Genomic DNA, 17,396 nt, shown 5'->3' with positions numbered 1-17,396 from the left:
AATTCTGGAATAATTGTTGTGTATACTCCCAGGAAGTACAGAGTTGAGCTCTTACGTACTAGTAATACAGCAACAGTAAACTTTCGAGGATAAGCAATGCGTGCATTTTAGTCGCGATTCTTGGTAAATGCTTGTTCTGTGGTCGTATATAGACACGTTTACAAATCTCTTAGTCAAGGTCCAGTTTAAGCCCTTAATCCCGGGGATTTTTATCATGGTTAAATGTAAGCTTTAATGTAAGCTTCCATTCTTGGTTACATATGCTTTGTTGATTGTTGTTATTAGACCAACTGTTGTGATAAATTATGTTTCTCCTTAGTGATTGTGGTTCCGAGGAGATAGACTGACTACGTACAAAATAAACGAGGCGATGCTACCTTGCGGATCAGGCTTGACAAGAAAGGGGTTTAGCCCTTTAGTACCTTCCCCAGTAGACCGTGGTCTAGAACGTCGCCATTGTATTGAGGGTTTGATCGATCCAATTTCAAGGGCAAATCACCGTTTTTACAGTAGAGTACAGTCTCACGTAGTGTTAACTTGCTGATCCTGTTTTCTGCGGGCCACAACCTATGCATCCCGCACCTCGGTTTTCCTGAGCACCAAGCTCTCTAGCTTAGCAAGCATGTAATGATAGTCACCGTAAAGACAGGCAGTATAGCAGTTACAGGTTATACTTTTAAGCCTAGGAACTATTAAGAGGCAATTCATCAGTAATTACCCACTAAAGTGGATAATCTCACTTAAATTTTATCAGTTAATTATTACATAACGTGTATGATAAGCATGTGTCCCAGACAAGCATGTGTCCCAAAAATCCCTCACCTTACAACATTTCCATCTAATCAGATACTTCTCAACCACCAAGTATAACACAGTCAGTCTTCAAATGAAGCTAGAATCCTTCTTGCCCTTCAGGCCATTCAAAATAACCCAAAACTAAGCACCCGCGCTGCTACTATCTATGAAGTTAACTACCGAACCTTACAAAGTCACCACAATGGCATTCAATCGCGACACAATTGGATACCGAAGTCACGGAAACTATCTGATCTGGAGGAACAGATAATAGTCCAATTTATTGTTGATCTAGATTCACGAGGATTTCCATTGCGACTGCGTTTTGTGGAAGAAATGGCTAATTCTCTACTGGCTAATCGCGATGCATCACCCGTCGGCAAGCGCTGGGCTCATAACTTCATCAAGCGACAACCAGAGCTAAAGACGCATTTATTTCGTAAGTATGGCTATCAGAGAGCTAAATGCGAAGATCCCACAATCATTCATAACTGGTTTAGGCTTATGGCAAATACGGTCGCGAAATACGGTATTCGATCACATGATATACGGAATTTTGATGAGACCGGCTTTACAATGGACATCATACAGTCCGGAATGGGCATCACAGGCTCTAAAAGGGAAGGGAGGCCAAAATTAGTATAGCCTGGAAACCGTAAATGGATTACTGCGATCCAAACGATCAATACAGAAGTGTAACGGTTGCACCTAACCGCTAGGCCACAGGGCAAAAGATCGGGCTATAATCACTATGTGAGCGATTACAGTGGTGCTTACAGCTGCCTATAGAGCCTTATAGCGCTGTTACGGTAACCAATCGTAACAAGAAGGTTAATTAATCCCGCCGTTTCTTATCAGTACCGGCCAATATTACCTTGCCAATTGGTATCAAGAATGCAATCTTCCCGGTGATTGGGTTATTACAACGAGCCTAAATGGATAGACAAATAACGAGCTAGGTCATAAGTGGCTAAAGCACTTTGATCGGTCTACAACCAAGCGATCAGTTGGTTCCTATCGCCTCTTGATCCTTAATGGTCACGAAAGTCACCACTCCATCAAATTCAAGAGATATTGCAAGGAGAATAAGATCATTACTCTCTATATACCGGCTCATGCATCTCACCTACTCCAACCTCTTGATGTTAGATGCTTTACTGTATTAAAACATGTTACGACCCAACATGATTACGCACGTGCCTTATGCACCCCACCTTTTTCCTACCAATGACCTTTCACTTACCCTGTAGAAGTTAAACGCACGCCATTTGACTTACATGACTAACGGAGTTAAACTGACTCCGTTTGACTCTCGAACACAGTCGAACCGACCCTGTTCGACATATATACCTTTTATGTATATATACATTTATTTAGCACTAGATAAAACACTTAGCTCACTAGCTATTAATAAGACTTCTTTACCTAAATACGCCTAACCTGCTTTATTTACTATTAAGAGATGTAACACTTTGCAACGCTTAGTATCTACGCCCTACACATCTGCCAACATAAACCTAGTACAGACTAGTTTATCCCTTAGGAATTACAACCGTTACACGTTGATAGCTCTTGTTTAGACTGTACCGTGTAACACTGAGTAATACCTACGCAATGGCACCTTCCACCCCAAACCGACCCGCTACTGCACCCCGTAGCCAGCAGCCACCTCAGGCAACTCCACCTAACACCCATCCTACCCTAGAGGAGGAACTTAACCTCCCCATGGATACTGAGGATAAGGATAAAAGGAAATTGCCCCTGCTTATCCGAGCAGCCACGAGGATAAAGTTACCAAGCTCAAACGAAAGATTCAAGAACTTAAGAAACAATATGACCAACTTCTCGATGCAGCCAGATTTAACTCTGAAGTAGCCAAAACCAAGATCGAGGACCTGGAAGGAAGGGTGACCAACATCGCTGAAATTGCCGAGAACCTCGGCAAAGAAGCAGAAAAAAGCCAACGACTCTACAAGGAGCACATCGAACACACCGCAGCGCTCGCTTTAACTGGAAAAGACCCTGGAGAAATCCTCAGACCTCGCCAGCCTGACCTGTATGGAGGCGAGCCAGAAAAACTACAAGGATTCCTCACCAGTCTACGCAGCTACCAAATGTACTACCTAATTCAGTTCAGCACGGATGAACTTAGAGTTAGACACGCCATGAGTTTTCTTAAAGACAAGGCTCAGAGACTTCTGGAACCCATCATCAGAGACTTCGTAAACAATCCACCCTACGCCAGGAAGGAAATGACTACTTACGTCTATGAAAAATACGAACACTTTGAAAAGGAACTTACACATGCTTTTGGCATTGCCGACGAAAAAAGAGAAGCTGAAATGAAAATCCGACAGCTAACCCAGAAGGGGTCAGCAGCAGCTTATCTCGCGGAATATCGCTTCCAGGCAGCCAAGCTTGATTGGAACGAAGCAGCCCATATGGCACAAGTATACCTTGGACTCAAGGCAGAAGTCAAAGACGCAATGGTCTACATCAGAGACAAGCCTAAGAACCTCAACGACCTTGCTGCTATAGCCGTGGAAATTGACAACCAACAATTCGAACGACGAAAAGAAAAACAGGCAAGCAAGCAAGGAGGATCGTACAATCCGAGTTGGAACAAGAACAACTCGAACGGCAACCGCAACCACGCCAATCAAGGAAAACCACGACAGCTTGACACATCTTATGGTACTCAAGCAGGACCCATGAACGTCAACGCCGTCCAAACAAACAGACCAGCGCCAACCTGCTGGAACTGTGGCAAGAAAGGACACCGAGAACGAGACTGCCGAAACCCTGTGAAAACCAACCAGAAGTACAAGCCAGTACCTGAAGGTAAGAACATCAGACGAACTAACAACCAGGAAGAACCACAAATGGCTGTACGCACCCCAACACGAGTAGCCATGACACGATCAGGCTACGACGTAGACACCCAAGACAACAGCCGCGCTTAACAAATTGCGTACGAAAAACGCACTGCAGAAGCCATCGAATACAAGAAACAGGAACGAGCCTGTGAACAAGCGGAGGAAGAGCGACAACTACAACTCACCCTAAAAAGGAAACAAACCAAGAAGGCCTACGACAGCAAACCTGAGAATAAGGCCAGAGCCAACGAACGACAAAAAGAGAAGAGAAGAAAAGAAGCCAAGAAGCACAGAGAGGAATATCAACCCGTACCCGAGTCAACCAGCCAGGTACCCTCTGGATGCATGATAGCAGTCGTCAGAAAGGGAAAAGAGACGATCCCTAACACGGAACGCACTCTTACACCCGAAGAAATCCAACAAGGACTGAACCAATTGCTGGACGAAACGTTTTCCAAGTTGCCAGTGCCACAAACCGATGGAACGATCAAATCCTTACAAGAGGTAATGGGACGAACCAACGTCACCCGACAAATCGACAATATACCCACCAAAAGGATAAAGCCAAACCGACACTTCTCTGATCCAAACTACTCCAGCGCACTTCAAACAGAACTTCAGATGCAATACGGTGACAACGCTACCAAACACCAGAAGGCACAGGCCTGGAAACAGAAACACGATTATGACAACAAATGGGAAACGCAGACAAGCAAGTAGTGCAACGAGCAAAAGAACGAGCCGAAACAACACAAGATGATGACGTTTACATACGAGCAATCACGGCAGAACAAGAACGAAACCCTGCCAGCACGGTACAACAACCTATGGCCTACCACGACCTACGGAGGTACCCCAATAGCCCAAAACACAACCAACTCTCATGGATGTCATGCACGGCCCACTATTGCGCACTACACCGACAAGAGAAAATAAGCAACAACTGTTTCCCCCTGAGCATCAAAAACCATGTTCACCAAAGACCATACGTCATTGCAGACACTGTGGGATATCGATTATCCAAACAGTACCCAGAAAATGAAGTAATGAAGTTCTCAGCGCACACTGAAACCAGAGAACGTGCACTCGCACACATCAGAAATCGACGCACCATCGACCAATGGAAACACCGAGTGGAATTAACCACACCGGTGAACCTGTTAAACAGAGAAGGAGACGACGAACGCCTCGTCAAGAAATGGCAACAAGACACAAACGGTGATCCCGACAGAGGAGACACACCAGACCCCGACACCCTACGACAATGGGAAGAAGCTGAAGAAAACGCTTGGCAAGCTAACGCCGAGCTACAAGAAGAATTACGAAGGGAAAACGAATGCCCCGACGACGCACTATGCTACGATAGCGAGTGTGACCTTCGACACCCCAGCCAACCGGGAAAAGACAACAGCTTGCTGTACTAGAGCCGCAGACAAGCACAACCACAAAGCCAGCAGTGCTTTCAAGGGCTCTCAGAAGGACCGCCAACGGTCAACGAACTTGCCTAGAAATACAAGTACAAATCAAGGGAACGTGGCTAAACGCACTATTAGACAGCGGAGCTAAATCCAACCTAATTAACCCTAGCACGGTCAATAAGTTGCAGCTACCATGGAAGTACAAGGACGAACCTAGTCCGCTAACCAACTTCAAAGGAGAAGAGCAGCCTACAACGGAGGATAAATTACTAGAGAGATTAATCACTTGAAAGTATTCGTTAGAACTTGGAGGCACAACATTAACTTCAACATTGCCCCAACATCAGGTTTTAACCTGTTCTTGGGATACCCATGGTTACAACGCTACAACCTGCAATTTGATTAGAGGACTGGCTAGATCACCTGCATGGATGATCCCTCTGATACAGAGGATGATTCGGAAACAAACGACGAACAGAGATCTCGAACTTCGACTGAAGCAGCCAGCGAAGTCCGGCGTGAGAAAAACACTCACCCACCTCCAAGAGGAACATACACAACACACGAAAAAGGCAAGATAAAACATGTCAGACGGATAGTCGCGACATTTGGCGCGCAGCTGCACGACCTCAACGAGAAACTGGAAACAAAGACGCCACTAACAGAAGACCGACTCAAGAATGTACCACCAGAGTACCGTTGCTATGAGAAACTGTTCAAAGAAGAATTAGACACGAAGGTACTACAGCACAGCCGCTGGGACCATAAGATCGTACTTAAATCAGACGATCTACCTTTCCAGAAGATTTACAACCTTAACGAGCTTAAACTTACCACGCTCAAGGAATACCTAGAAGGAGAACTACAAAAAGGCAATATACAAGAATCCACATCCTTAGCTGGATTTCCCGTTATGTTTGTACCCAAGAAAATGGGAAACTACGACTTGTTGTGGACTACAGGAGATTAAACGACCTTACCGTCAAGGACAGGACCCCACTTCTGCTCATTACAGAACTTAAGGACCAACTGCAAGGAAAACAAATCTTCACTACCCTAGACCTCAAAGGCGCTTACAACCTCATCCGCATCAAGGAAGGCAACAAATAGAAGACCGCCTTTAGAACCAAATTTGGATTATTTAAATACCTGGTTATGCCGTTTGGACTTACAAATGCACCAGCTACATTTCAACAAATAATCAATAATGTTCTATAACAATACCTAGACGTATTTGTAGTATGCTACCTTGACAATATCCTAATCTTCTTAGATAACAAAGAAGAACACTAGGAACACGTCTATAAGGTTCTTAAAGCACTATAGGATACAAACCTTCTAGTAGAACCAGAAAAAAGTCACTTCTATGTCAAAGAAGTTGATTTCTTAGGATATACTATCTTACTAGGAGAAATTCAAATAGACTGTAAGAAGATATCGGCAGTATAAGATTAGCCAGTACCTACCACAGTTAAAGAAGTACAAAGCTTCCTAGGATTTGCCAACTACTACTGACGATTCATTAAAGACTTTAGCAAAATAGCTAATCCTCTTACGGAACTCACGAAGAAGGATAACAAGTTCATATGGCACGATAAGGCACAATAAGCTTTCGAAAAGTTACAGAATGCCATACTCAGCGAACCAGTCTTAATCATGTTTAACCCAAAAAAGGAAATTAAACTCAAAACCGACTCCTCGGATTTCGCATTAGGAGGACAAATCGGTCAACGAGATGATAAAGGTGTACTACACCCAATTGCCTTCTACTCACACAAACTACACGGAGCAGAACTCAACTACCCCATCTACGACAAAGAATTCCTAGCCATTGTCAACTGTTTCAAGGAATTCAGACACTACCTTATGGGAAGTCTCCACTAAATCAAGGTCTACACTGACCACCAGAACATATCTTACTTCGCTATAACCCAAGAACTTAACCAACGACAACTACGCTACGCTGAATACCTATGCGAGTTTGATTTCGTAATCATACACCGCAAAGGGTCCGACAATGGACGCGCAGACGCCATCAGCCGACGACCGGACTTCGAAGAAGGAGTTACGAGCAAAGCACAAGAGCAACTCCTAGAAAAGAACAACAACGGGCAATACCAGTTCACTACCCCCGCAAGAATGGTAGCTCGCATGACGAAAGAACCACACCTCAAAAACAATGAACAGGGAAGGATCCCCTGGGAAGAACATAAAAAATACCGAGACAAACTCAAAAAAAGAACACCAAAAGAACCATGCTCTTTCGAACAATTAATAAGAATACCCGCTACACACCTGCGATCCGAAGCAATACACAGTGGGCCGACGTAGCCCTAGGAGCATGCGACAATGCAAACCCGAACCAATGTGCATCTACGGAGCCGCAAGGAATTAAGTCAGTAACACGAGACGGCCCTAAGCGACACAGAAGTCTTCAGGAAACATGAAAACCTTCGAAGATATGGGCTACGAAAACTACAACTTCTCGATAGAAGAGTACATCAAACAGTGCACGAAGTGCAACCCAGCCAGAGAATCAGGCGAACCACCAAAGAATAGCGACTTCCTTCGCGAATTTCATTCACATCCCCTACATGGACACCAAGGTGTCACAAAAACACTGAAACGACTACAAGAAAAAGGGTACAAGTATTCAAGACAAGACGTGGAAAAGATCATCAAACAATGCGACGTGTGCATGCGAACAAAAGCACAACGTCACAAACCCTATGGTACACTTTAACCCTTACCGGTAGCACAACGACCTTGGGACTCGATTACTATGGACTTCATAACCAAGTTACCTTTGTTAGAAGAACCCTTAACCGGAATCTTTCATGATAGCATTATGGTCATTGTCGACTAACTCACGAAATTTTCATACTACCTACCCTACAGAGAATCCACAGACGCAGAAGAACTTTCCTATATCTTTTATCAACATATCGTCAGTATACACGGACTACCAAACGAGATCCTATCAGACAGAGGACCAACATTCGCAGCCAAGTTTTGGCAAGCCCTCATGTTACACCTAGGACTTAATCACAGGCTGTCAACAGCCTTCAGACCCCAAACAGATGGACAAACAGAACAGATGAACCAAGTCTTAGAACAATACTAATGATGCTACATCAACTATGGACAAAACAATTGGGTTGAAAAGCTATCTGTTGCACAACTAGCTTACAACAACCGCCTATAACGAAAGCACGAGTTAACACCCGCCTATGCGAATTTTAGATTCACCCCAGACGCTTACTACAGCGAACAAGACGCACAAACAATCAACCCTGCTGCCATCCTTAAAGCAGATAAACTAAAAAATCTACACAAGAAATGAAAACAGAACTTGAATTTGTTAGAAAAAGAATAAAAAATACTATAACATAAAGAAGGTAGGAGGACTAACCTTTAAAGAGGGAGAGATAGTCTACCTAGCACGAAAAACATATAAATAAAACAACCTTTACACAAATTGGACTACAAATACATCAGACTATACAAAATTATCAAGAAAATTTCAGAAAATAACTACAAACTAGACCTACCCCTGAAAGTTAGGCTCCATCTAATCTTTTACATTTCCTTACTTGAATTAGCAGCTGACACAATACAAGTTAAAGTTGGCAATAAACCCGAAGAAATCGAAGGACCAGAAGTCTACGAAGCAGAGGCAATTAGAGACATAAAGAAGGAAAATAAACAAACAATGTATTTGGTGAAATGGAGAAACTACCAGAACACGAAAATACATGGGAACCACCAGAACACCTGCTTAAGGCCCAACGACTCCTGAGGAATTTCCACCATTAACGCCAAGGAAGAAAGAATCAGGCACAGCACTCCAATTAATAACACCGTGATCCTCCAACAACTGGATCTCGTTCAAAGCAGACTGCTCTGCTGCCTGCCGATCGACGGACTCACGATGCTCCAATTCTTCCAGCTCATCTAAATCTTCGCAACCCCGACGGACCATCTCCGCCGCCTTCCTCACGCAAATGCTTCTCTTGACGACGCAACCTCTGAAGACGAGCTAAGGCATCCTGAAGATCTGCCTCAGCCTGCTCCTTCTGCTCATCAATACGATCCTTTTCACGGGATACCCGCGCGACTGTAAAAACATATCAGCAATAACACACCGACGTTCATTTTTTTTCGCACACACAAGCCTGAGAAGTCACACCGCCAAAATCACAATTGGTGTATTTCTTGGAAACACAAAAATCGCAATGCTGTTTACCCTTAGAAACGATGCATTGAGGATGATTCGCACGAAAACAAGCGGAACAACGAGGCATCTCGAACCCAAACTTGTGAATCAAGTTGGAAATATCTTCGCGACGCTCAGCGACTACTCTGGGACGATTAACACGCTTGGAAACACGACTAGACATGTTGTCAGCACATGGAAAAATGTTTACAGGAGGAAGTTTGGAACCAACGTACGGAATTAGCGCTTGGTCGCTTTGCCGGCCTTGAGGACAAGACCTTGAAGAGGGGAGAGATCGTGTTACAACCCAACATGATTACGCACGTGCCTTATGCACCCCACCTTTTTCCTACCAATGACCTTTCACTTACCCTGTAGAAGTCGAACGCACGCCATTCGACTTACATGACCAACGGAGTCAAACCGACTCCGTTGACTCTCGAACACAGTCGAACCGACCCCGTTTAACATACATACCTTTCAATGTATATATACATTCATTTAGCACTAGATAGAACACTTAGCTCACCAGCTATCAATAAGACTTCTTTACCTAAATACGCCTAACCCGCTCTATTTACTATTAAGAGACGTAACACTTCGCAACGCTTAGTATCTATACGCCCTACACATCCGCCAACATAAACCTAGTACAGACTAGTTTATCCCTTGGGAATTACAACCGTTACAAACAGGCTTATGGTTGACAAATAGAGCATCTAACCAGATGCTCCATAACGCATATTCCAAGACTGAGTCTTTAACGCCTTTTACACTGCTGTTAAATCTACCTTCACTGGAAGTAATATCTGGGGAGGCTTAAAGGCGCCAGGCTTGCTCCTTTTAACCCGGAAAATGTGATCTCAAAGCTTAATGTGCAGCTACAGACTCCAACACTGTTACGATCCAACAAGTAGATTAGTCACTCTGCATACGGCCCCAACATTTTTCACCCAATCACGTTGTCAGAACAATCGACAACAATCAGTGCCAAGCCTTTACGATCAGCACTGATCCGACGCAATCAGTAACTAATCCATCTAAATCAGCACTAATCCTAAGATAACCTCACTAATCACCTACAATTACCCAAGTATATATATACATTTATTTAGCATTAGTATACTTAGCTTAATAGCTATTAATAAAACCTCTTTACCTAAATATACCTAACCTGCTCTATTTACTATTAAGAAACGTAACACTTTGCCAACCGCTTAGTACAATGCCCTACAACTCTACCAACATAAACTTAGAATAGACTAGTTTATCCCTTAGAAAACCTAACCATTACACATTAATAGCTCTTATTCAGACTATACTGCGTTACAAACTAAGCAATATTATACTATCAAGATAACCAGCAACAACAGACCAGCACCTCCTTACACCAGAGAACCACCTAGCGCAGCCAAAATAATAGCAGAGATTCATTAACTACGCAAATACTATTTGTAACCTGTAAGTATAGGTTAACAAATAAGGTACTAACCCAGCTAGAAATACAGTACCCTAACCTTAGGGAGGAAGGGACATTAGAGAAGCACTAAAACCCCCCAAGCTAAAACTATTTAAGGGACAAGCTACTAATATAATCCTATTCCTAACCCAATAAAAGGATACTTCTACTTATTCCCTACTAAGCTAGATACCGCTACAAAGAAGGTACTTTTCACTATACCTTTAATCTAAGAAAATACTTAGGATTAGTTTAAACTAATCCTTAGGGATTACCTTAAGAACAACAAGATCATATAGAATTAAAAGACCATTAATATCTTTACTAACTAGAATAACTTTAAAAGTACACTTAAAGATAACTTTAGAGTAGTTAACAAAGAACAATAATGTGACGGTTGGGTTTTCCAAGGGATAAACTAGTCCGTTCTAAGTTTATGTTGGCAGATTCGTAGGGCGTATACTGAGCAATTGGCGAAGTGTCACGTCTCTTAATAGTGAATAGAGCGGGTTAGGCGTATTCAGGTAAAGATGTCTTATTGATAGCTGTCGAGCTAAGTGTACTAACTAATGCTAAATGAATGTATATATACTTGGGTGATTGTAGGTGATCAGTGAGGTTATCTCAGGATCAGTGCTGATTCAGATGGATCAGTACTGATCGTGTCGGATCAGTGCTGATCGCAAGGGCTTGGCACTGATCGTTGTCGATCGTTCTGATAACATGATTGGTGGAAAATGTGGGGCATATGCAGGGTGACTAATCTACTTGTTGGATCGTAACAAATAAGCAGCCGCTGAAATTATAGTACTTAAACAGACTTACTTATATACCACTTACTCCGCTAAATTCCAACAACTTACCTCTAAGACCTAGTAGGACAATAAAGCTCTTATAGAAATCTACTACAGAGAACTAAAGGAGGAAGTTAAAGACAAACTCTATAAGGCAAATCAACCTAATAATATTACTAAGTACGTTACAATAGCAATTAAGATTAACAAACAATAGTATAAACGCAGACAAAAGAAGCAGAATACTACAAGAAAGGGTAGCAACTTTAACCCCTACTATCCTAACTAGTATCGCTATAATAACAACAATTATAGTAACCAACGCAATAACTCTTAACATTAATACAACAACAAGGACTACAAAATAACACTTTATATAAAATGCAACCAGAACCTATAGCACTTACCGCCACTTAGTTACCTAATAACTATAGGCCAAACCAATAATAAGATATATCTAAGTGCAAATACTACAACTGCAATTAGTATAAATACATTGCTAAGCATTATCTAGAACCCAAGAAACTACAAAATACAAACTACAGTAAGCTATAAGTACTTAGAATTACTAACAGACTTAGCCCCTAAATAGTACAATAAACCTAAGTTTTAGGAATATACTGCACAGGATATAACATAGCCAACAAGACGGCAACGGCTAAGCCTAGACTACAGACCATGTAAGCTACATACCCAGCAAGCGCCTACAAACAGCCAAAGGAACACTTTAAAAGCCTTAAAGAAATCCAAGAATACTACAAACAAGAGGCAAAAGGTTAAAGCAGTAAAGCAAAAAAGGGAACAAAATAGATAATACTACTATAAGTATAAGGAAACCCCTAACGGAAAAGCAAAGATTAAAGTAAGGAATAAACAAAGAAAACAGGAAAAATAAGCAAAGAAACTAGGGGAAACATAGATACTAGGTATAATGCAGACACCTAAGGAGCCTAAGTAGGCAATTAATAATATCCCTGTTAGAACAAAGGTTTAACAGAAAAAAGAACTAGTACTAGCAGAACAAGACGCCGCATACTAAAGCCAGCTTAGGCAACAACAGCACGCCTAAAGCATAGGATACAGAGAAGGAGCCGCACAAGCAACAGCAAGGAGCCTCCGCAAGCAAAACAAACAATCGAAAACAAATAGAAGAAACCCTATCAGCCCCTATACAATAAACAAGGGTTAAGAATATTCTATAACCCAAAGGAAAGATGCATTTAGACAGCTAGGAAACACTGCAATACTTCTACAATAGAGAATCTCCACATTTAAGTATACTACATAGCAGAAGCAATAAACCCTCTACACTAAGAACTAAGGTTTAACCACCAAGGATAACATCTAAATACTACCTACGAATAAAAAACATAATAAAATCTCATAGGTATTATATAAGTACTATTAGTATAAGACTTACCTTAAAGCTAAGAAGACAATAATTGCTTTCTAGTTACAATTCTAGGAACACTAAACAATAAACCCTATATACCTAAAGAAACAATAGGATATTTAGCACATACTTAGTACAAAAGTCTTAGAGTAGCAGAGTTACAATTCAACCTAGCCTACTATTAATAGAAAGTAAAATAACAAGAAACCCTAAAGGATATTTAGTAGTAACTAAAGATAATTAAAGAAGCCAATCAAGAGTTCAAGGAACTCACACAGGGAAAATACAAACACCTAATAAAGAAAGATAATATACCCAAAGAATCAGAAGATACCAATAAACTAAGATGCATATAGAAAGCTAATAGACTTTACCTTACTAGTATCTACAACAATAAATTAGGAAAAGACAAATACCTTCTGTAATAAAGCCACAGAAGAGCAAAGCATAAGGTTAACAATATAGACTACAAAGTACTCTAGGAGCTACGTAAGATAGCAAGCCTAACTGCCTAGTACTACAAGTTCAGATCAAGGGGAGATAGCTAGATGCTTAGATTAACTGTAAAGTAAAGCAAAACTTTATAGATCTAAAAATAGTTATAGAGCTAGCGCTACTATAGAGGAAGAAACTACTACTATACCCGCTTATTAACGCAGAAGGACAACTTTTCAATTACAATAACAGAATAGTAGACTAAGAGACTAATCATCTCTACACCCACATCTAAGGGAAGATCTAATAAGAACATTTTAATATTATTCCATTGGGAGGATTAGTAGATGTTATTCTAGGAATACTATAGCTTAGAAGAACAAACCTACGCATAGACTAGACGAATAGCTAAGTTACGCTACTATATAACTTAAATAGCTATATACAAACAATTACAATAAATAACAAGAGATCTTAAACCCTAACCAGAGAGGATAGCATAGGTATACGTAGAAGAGAATATCTACTACCTCTAAAAGGAGTACAATACAAGCACAAGAAAGGCATAAAATAAAAAACATAAGTCTTAGATATCCTTAGCAAATAACATCCTATAAAGGAAGAAATTAATAAAGAACCAAGCCAAGACTAACTTAAGAATATTCCAAAGGAATACTAATAGTATAATAAACTATTTAACAAAGAACTAGATATAGGAATCCTAGAATACAGTTAGTAGGATTACGAAATTAACTTAACAAACAAAAACCTACTAATGTAAAAACTCTACCCCCTAAACTAAAGAGAACTACAGGTATAGAAGGAGTACATTAACAAGATGCTTAAAAAGGGCTATATCAGGGAATCTAGCTTATTAACAGCTTTATCTATATTCTTTGTACTAAAGAAGAACAGAGAAGACAAACTAGTCATCAACTATAGACCACTAAACGCACAAACAGTAAAGGACTAAACCCCACTTCTGCTTATAACGGAACTTAAGGATTAGTTACAAGGCAAGAAGATCTTTACTGCATTAAATCTTAAAGGAGTATACAATTTAATCCGCATTAAGAAAGGAGATAAATAGAAAACAGCATTTTAAACTAAATTTAGACTATTTAAATATATAGTTATACCCTTTAGCCTTACTAATACACTAGTAACATTCTAACAAATAATTAATAATATACTTTAATAGTACTTAGATATTTTTATAATATATTACCTTAATAACATCTTAATCTTCTTAGACAACAAAGAAGAATACAAAGAACATATTTACAAGATTTTATAAGCACTACAAGACACTAAGCTATTAGTTAAACCAGAGAAATATCACTTCTACGTTACAAAAGTAGACTTTCTAGGATATACAATTACACTAGGAGAAATCTAAATGTAAAAGGATAAGATCTCCTTAGTAGTAGAATAAAAGACCCCTAACAACATTAAGGAAATGCAAGCCTTTTTAGGTTTTACTAACTACTACTAACAATTTATTAAGGACTTTAGCAAAATTACTAACCTACTTACAGAGTTAACCAAGAAAGATCAAGACTTTGCTTAGAACAACAAGGCCCAAGAAGCCTTTAAACAAATCAAATAAGCCATCCTTAGCAAACTAGTATTAGTAATATTTAACCTAGAACAAGAAATCAAACTAGAGACCAATACATCCAACTTTACGCTAAGAGGACAGATTAGATAACAAGATAACAATAGGAAGTTACACCCTATCGCGTTCTACTTGCATAAGTTACACAGAGCAGAACTTAACTACCCTATATACAATAAAGAGTTCTTAGCAATTTTTAACTACTTTAAAGAATTTAGATACTACCTTATAGGAAGTAAACACCAGATTAAGGTATACACAGATTACAAGAACATTATCCACTTTACAACAACATAAGAACTTAATAAACAACAAACTAGGTACGTAGAATACCTATGTAAGTTCAACTTTATTATTATCTACAAGAAAGGATCAGACAATAGAAGAGCTAACGCAATTAGCTATTAACTAGACTTCAACATAGGAACAGTTAAAGCTAAGGAACAACTCCTTAAGCCTAATAACAAAGGATACTACAGGCTTACACAGCTAGCGCAAGCGCTAGGACTTATTACAAAGTAACAAGGAAAGGAAGCACATTAAAGCAAGAAATAGAAGATAGACATCTAGACTAATACAATAGAATGCAACCTGTAAGAACTAATTAGCTACAGAGCTACCATAAAAGAATACAACAACAGGATATATATACCAGAAGATAAGTAACATAATTTAGTACGGGATATATATAAACATCCCCTATATAGCCACTAAGGTATTACAAAAACATAGAAATAAATTACAGAATACTTTAATTAGGAAGAAAGTAGGAAGACTGTAGAAGAAGTAATTAAGAAATACAATATATACACAAGAACCAAGGTATAATAATACAAGCCTTACAGAGAACTATAGCCACTACTAGTAGCCTAACAACTATAGGATTTAATTACAATAGATTTTATTACTAAACTACTACTATCTAAAGAACCTTTAACTAGAATCTTCTACAATAGTATACTAGTTGTAATTAATTAATTAACCAAGTTCTACTATTACATCCCTTACTAGGAAGCAATAGATGCAGACTAAATAGCTTATATTCTCTACAACTGAATATTCTAAGACTACAGAGTACTAATGGAAATCCTTACAGATAGAGGACCTATATTTGCTAGTAAGTTTTAGTAAGCATTTACAGTACTTATCGGATTAAATTACTAACTATCTACGGCATTTAGGCTACAGATAGACAAATAAACTAAAAGAATAAATCAAGTACTAGAATAATATTTATATTACTACATTAACTATAAACAGAATAATTAGGTTGAAAAGTTACCTATTACCCAGTTTACCTATAATACAGTATACAATAAAAGCACAAAGATAACTCCAGCCTACGCTAATTTTAGATTTATACCTAATACTTACTACAATAAACAAGACCCAAAGAGTATTAACCCTGCTACTATACTTAAATTAAATAACCTTAAGAATTTATATAAATAAATAAAGAAGGAACTTAAGGAAGTAAGAAATAAGATACACTAATACTACAATAAGAAAAAGATTAAAGGACTAATCTTTAAGGAGGGAAATATAATCTACCTATCTACAAAGAATATTAAGATAAAACAACTATTATATAAACTTAATTATAAGTATATTAGACTATACAAAATTAAGGAACTAATTAAGAAGGATATCTATAGACTAGACTTACTACCTAAAGTTAAACTACACCTAGTCTACCACATTTTATATCTTAAGTTAGCTGCTAATATAATCTAAATTAAGACAGGTAATAAACCTAAAGAAATTAACAAACTAGAACTCTATAAAGCAAAAGAAATTAGAGATATAAAGAAGATTAACAGGCAAACAATATATCTAATTAAATAGAAGAACTACCTAGAAAACGAAAATACATAGGAACTACTAAAACACCTTACTAATGCCCAGTAACTCCTAAAGAACTTCTACTACTAATGCCAGAGGACCAAGAAGAAGGATTAATAAAGGAACCAAGGCCCAGGGACTTAAGAGTATCCTGCTCTGAAATAGTAAACTAATCTACGTATAAACTATTAGATTGAGCAAGTTCTAACGCCACTGCCTTATCCTTCTCTGCCTTTTCCAACTTATCCATTAAGTTCAAACCACGCTAAATTATATTTAGACCTTTCTCTTCTACCTAACGGCGCTATTGCCATAGGCAAGTAATTTTTAAAAATTAAGCATTTATTAGATTATAAATATAAGTAAACTCTACCTAAAGCTACATTAACTCTTCTTTAGTAGTCTCCTCTTCCCGCTTAAGATAACGCTTTTCATCAATAATTTTACAAGCTAACGTTATTAGTATAACAAATTATCACTAAGAGTCAGAAAAATCACTTACCAGCTACCATTAATAACCCATAACCATCACAAGAGTAACCCGCTGTAA

The sequence above is a fragment of the Fusarium flagelliforme genome, assembly GCF_020744385.1.
Source record: "Fusarium flagelliforme strain FIESC 12 MPI-CAGE-AA-0113 chromosome Unknown B0J16scaffold_12, whole genome shotgun sequence".
NCBI classification, from domain to species: Eukaryota; Fungi; Ascomycota; class Sordariomycetes; order Hypocreales; family Nectriaceae; genus Fusarium; species Fusarium flagelliforme.
Note: the sequence above shows the minus strand (reverse complement) of the source record.